At 39.3% G+C, this 5,711-nt stretch overlaps 1 pseudogene; it reads right to left on the reverse strand.

Moving 5' to 3' along the window:
* The window catches only part of LOC102819974, a 12,120-nt pseudogene extending 6,676 nt beyond the window's left edge, over positions 1 to 5,444 (reverse strand).
* Positions 5,445 to 5,711: the final 267 nt, after the last annotated feature.

Genomic DNA, 5,711 nt, shown 5'->3' on the forward strand with positions numbered 1-5,711 from the left:
CCTTAGTGACTGTCTTAGTTACCTACTGCTGCTATAACAGAAATACAAGTGGATAGCTGGCTTTAGTAAACAGATATTTGTTCCCTCATTGTGTAGGAGGCTATTTCTGGGTGAACAGGCACATTTTCCCATCCCAGCAAAGTACCAGGCCAGATGCTTCACTGGCTGTACTAGAAAGTAGGACCACTTTCCCACTACCACCCACGTCCCAGCTTGGTCAGCATCTAAACAATGGCCTCGGGGTAGAGTAGAGCTCAGGGAATGGAGTGGGCATCCAGAGAAGATGGGATTGGTACAGTGTGGCAGCTCCCTGAGAAGCCTGTCTTGGGAGTTCTGTGTTGTAAGGCAGATGGAATAAATAAAATTTCTGAGAGTTTCCTGGGGTTTTTTAAATTTTCTTAAGAACCATGGAAAACTTAACTATCAGGTTTCATTAGCAAAGCTTATCCAGATCTGGAAACATACAGTATTTAAGAAACATAAACAAGACATTTTCATTACCCTAAGTAATCTCAAGCTAGAATTGCAGACTTTTAGGTCTGTTTGCATCTCAGTGCCTGTGTATGGAGTATATGAAGTAAGGTTTCTGGGAGACCAACTACAGTTATATAGATGGTCACCTAGTGATCTGCGTATAATGACTGCTTGAGAAGCACATTTCAAATCAACATTTATGACAAGTATTTCTGAGCTGTGGTCCTTCAGGATTTGTATTTGTTTGTTTATTATTATGTTATTATATGGAATTGAAATTCAGATAAGAGTAATCATTCTGTGGTGCTCCGTACATTCAAAACCTTATGCAACCACCGTCTCTAAAGATTTACAGGGGCTTGTATGACATCTTGCAGACATGATCTTAAAACTATCTTTCATTATCATTCTTTACTAAGACGAACTTAACCATTCCTGCCATGCTTGACGCACACCCCTTGGCTATAGGACTCTGAAACTCGCCTGCATCGTATCTATTGTTAAGTGGGTTTTGACTTACGGCAACAGTGCTTCGTAGGATATTCAGTAGCAGCTTTCCAGACCTTTATTGTGGTGCTGCTGGATGGATTCCAACCTCCATTCTTTCCGTTAGCCTCTGAATGTGTTAACGGCTTGCACCTGCCAGGAACTCTCTTCCATCATGGGATGGCTTTACTTCTACCTCCTTGAATCTGAGACTGAGCCTGTGCTTTGCTTTGGCCAAGGAGGCATTAGTAAATGTGATGTAAGCAGAGGCTTGAAAGGGCATGTGCATTGATACTTTTCCTTTTGGGGGCTGCCATTAGGAACCCCGAGGTCATGGTGAGAAGAAAGTCCTGCTAGCTGCCGGATACCTGTGGTCAACACCAGCACTAGTTCCGGCCGTGTCACTGTGACTACCTGAGAGCATCTATTCCCGCTCAAATCTCACCCTCAGCTGGGACCAACAGTACTACCCAGCTGGCACCTCTCTAAATGCAGATTTCAAAATTAACAAATTAAATGGTGATTGCTTTAAGCTTCTAAGTTTAGGGCTGTTTGTTACTCAGTAACCGATGGCTGACACAAACCTACATCTTCTTCACCCACACATAGCAGTCTAAGCCTGGACACTGTGAGGAGAGCACAGAGAACATTTTCTCCATAAACAATGAAGACTATAAGGTTTCTTGGTTATCAAACACAAAATAAATTGGGCTCTTGCTGCTGCTGATCTTTTATATTGCATAGTCTATCAAAAAAAAGGAGCTCTGGTAGCATAGTAGTTACGGATCAGGCTGCAAACTGCAACGTCAGGAGTTCGAAACTACCAGCTGTTCCGCCGGAGAAAGATGAGGTGCTCTGCTCCCGTAAAGATTTACAACCTCGGAAACCCCATACAGGGTGGCTATGAGTCAGAACCGACTCCACGGCACACAGCCACCACCACCATCAAAAAAAGTCCTTCAAAAATGGTCCTGGTGATACTGCATGCTGTCTTTCAGGAACTCGTTAGGTGCTGTCCAGTCAGTTCTGATGCATAGTGACTGTATGCACAACACAACACATGCTGCCTGGCCTTGAACTATCCTCACAGTTGTTGTGACTGAGCCCCTTGTTGCTGTCACTGTGTCCCTCTCATTGGGGGTCTTCGTCTTTTTCACAAACCCTTCACTTGATCAAGCATGATGTCCTTCTTCAGGGACTGGTCCATCCTGACTATATGTCCAAAGTACAGGACACGAGGTCACACCATCCTCACTTCAAATGAGCGTTATGACTGTACTTCTTCCAGGATAGATTTGCTTCCTCTTCTGGCAGTTCATAGTACTTTCAATATTCTTTGCCAACACCATAATTAACAGTCATTAATTCTTCTATGGTCTTGCTTATTTATTCTTCAACTTACGCATGCATATGAAGTGACTTAAAATGCCATGGCTTGGGTCAGGGACACCTTAGTCTTCAAAGTGACATCTTTGCTCTTCAATACTTCAACTCTGTACCAGATTTGTCTAATGCAATATGTCATTTCATTTATTGACTACTGCTTCCATGAGAGTTGATCGAGGAGCCAAGCAAAATGAAGTCTTTGAGAACTTCAATCCTTTCTCTGTTTATCATGATATTATTTATTTATTTGTACATATTAGAGGATTTTTGTTTTCTTCACACTGAAATCAATTCATAATGAATGCTGTGGTCTTTGATCTTCATCGATATTTCAAGTCCTCCTGGCTTCCAGCAAGCAAGGTTGTGTCATTTGCATATCATGGGTTGTTAATGAATCTGCCTCCAGTCCTGATGTCACATTCTTTTTCATATAACCCAGCGTCTTAAGTTATTTGTTCAGAATACAGATTAAATATGGTGAAAGGAAACAACTCTGGTGCACACCTTTCCTGATTTTAAATGATTCCATATCCCCTTCTTGTTCTGTTCGAATGACTGCTTCTTGGTCTGTGTACAGCTTGCTCATGAGCACAATGAAGTGTTCTGGAACACCCATTCTTCACAATGTTAGCCAAACTCTGCTATAATCAACACAGTCAAATGTCTTTGCATACTCAATAAAGCACAAGTAAACTTGCGGATACTCTTTGCTTTCAGCCAAGATCCATCTGACATCACCAGTGACATCACTGGTTCATTGAAACTCTCCCTCAATGTCCTGCTGCAACCACTTTTGAATTCTCTTCAGCAAAATTTTACTTGCATGTAATATTAATGACATTGCCTGATGATTTTCACATTACACTGGGTTACCTCTGTTTGGAATGGGCACACGTATAAATCTGTTTCCATTCTTGGCCAGGTAGCTGTCTTCCAAATTTCTTGGCATAAATGAGTGAGTATCTCCAGCACTATATCCGTTGGTTAAAAGATTTCAATTTGTATTCCATCAGTTCCTGGAGCCTTGTTATCAGCATTGCCTTCAACTCGGCTTGAAATTCTTCTTTCAGTATCATCAGTTCTGGTTCATAGGGAACCTTTTAAAATGACTGAACATTGATCAATTATTTTTGGCACAGTGACTCTGTGTGTTCCTCCAATCTTCTTTTGATGGTTCCTGCATCCTTCAACATTTTGCCCATAGAATCTTTCAATACTGCAGGTAGAAGCTTGAATTTTTCTTCAGTTCTTTCATCTTGAGAAATGAGTATTTTCTTTTCTTTATTCTTATTTTACATGTAGTTTATTCACTTTCTAAAAATAAATATATTACTAAAAGAAAACTTGAATTTGACAATAAATATTAAACACCACATACTAATGAAATATAATGATGTATGTTTATTTATTAAGTTATCAAGATTTAAATATTATCTTCAATAGATTCTCTCAAACCTAGCTGGCAAAAGATGTGGGTAATAAATACTGACACAGCCAACTGATTTTCATTAAATACAATTAATAAATGAACAATAAAGAGGGAAGGTCCACATTTATATGCAATCATATCAAAAGGGAATGATTCAAAGGCTGTTGTTTGTTGTTGTTATATGCCGTGGGGTCGGTTCCGACTCATAGTGACCCTGTACAGGGTTTCTGAGGCTGTAAGTCTTTCTGGGAACAGAAAGCCTCATATTCCTCCCGTGGAACAGCTGGTAGCTTCGAACTGCTGACCTTGCAGTTCACAGCCCGATTCGTAACCACTACACTACCAGAGCTCATAGTCCCCCCAAAATTGTTCCTTTGGTATCACTGCCATATGTCCTTGTTTTATGAAATAAACCCATAGGAAAGTTAGATACAGAAACAAAACATTTAGACATAAACTATGAAATGTTATGTAAAGTATTAGCAAAGGAAACTCAAGCCTCCTCATTCAGCCTTCAATAAGAAATATGTGCAACTCCAATATGTGCACTAGTTTCTTTCAGAAAATCCAGAGCTCCACGTTTAACCCTAGCCCATTTTTATTTGATGGTTTTATGCGATAATGTAGGAGAGTATGGTGCCTTATACATAGTGTACAATGTGTAACTTTTGATGTATAGCTTAGTGTAATATCATTATTGGTACAAAATAAAACATCTCAAAGTGAATTTCTTGTTGATAATGAGTCAGCAGTACCACAACAGATATAAAAAGTAGTACAATACATAATTTTTAAGTTTCTGTAATTCAAAGGAAACAATGAATTCTAAATTAGATGAGTATATTATTAGATATATATTAAAAGATAGCTATGAAACCAGTCATTTGTTTGAATATTGATAGTTTTTCTTTTTCTTTTTAAGATAATTAAACCCAGTAAATAAATCTCTCATTTTAATGTAATACTTATACCTTTTCTTCTTACACTTTTGAAACTTTTGCATATATTTGTTTCCTCTATTGTTTCCTGTGCTCCTAACACTATCACTGCTTTGTCTCTTTCATTTTTTCATCTGATAAGGGTCAGAGTCACTTGGTTTTTGGTGAGTCCACTCATAAGATCTGGGTCCAGCTTCTAAATCTGGAGCGAGATTTAGTGAAGACAAGGATGTATTAGTAGGAAGTGGTACTGTCATCTCATAGTAAGGAAGCTGAAGCATTGGATTACATGTGTTCCACTACATTTGGGGGGAGAAAACATATTCTTGAGGCAAAGCAGTATTATTAATTAGAAAGAACTGCATGGGAACTGTAGGTCTGCCCACAACTTCTTCACTTCTGTAGCTATGTGAATTTGTCTTAACACAGTTCTCAAAACTTTGGTTAGTTTGTTCAGAAGAATGAGAACTCCCAAATCGATACTGCACGTTTATTGGTCTTCCATATAAATGGATCCCATTCAGCAAAGCTATGGCATAAGATACTGATTCCAGGTGTTTAAAACAGACAAATCCAAAAGACTTCGGCTTCCTGTCTCTGTCTTTTCATGTAATCACTTTGGTTAATGGTCCAGCCTGAAGGAACAACTCGTAAAGAATCTCTTCCTGCACTCCAGTCTCTAAATTCCCCACAAACAAGGTCCTGTTTGCCTCTTCCTGAGCAGGAAACATCTCTTCAGTCTCAGCCTCAAGGATGAAGTTGGTGTCTTAACCCCACCACCCGCCTGTTTTATTGCGCCTCTAGGGCATGGAGGTGAGGCCGGAGCAATGACTATTTTCTTACCTTTTTGTTTTCTAATGCCAGGTCTTTTCAATTATTATAATACTTGGTTTTGTGTGCTAAAACTGCCCTTTTCAATTTTCTGCTCAGCTCTTTTATTTTACAATATCTTCCATTTAGTTTAGCTTCTCCTTGTTCAAGAGCCAAGTTTCAGCATC

This window comes from Chrysochloris asiatica, unplaced genomic scaffold (assembly GCF_000296735.1).
Source record: "Chrysochloris asiatica unplaced genomic scaffold, ChrAsi1.0 scaffold00037, whole genome shotgun sequence".
In the NCBI taxonomy this organism is placed as follows: domain Eukaryota; kingdom Metazoa; phylum Chordata; class Mammalia; order Afrosoricida; family Chrysochloridae; genus Chrysochloris; species Chrysochloris asiatica.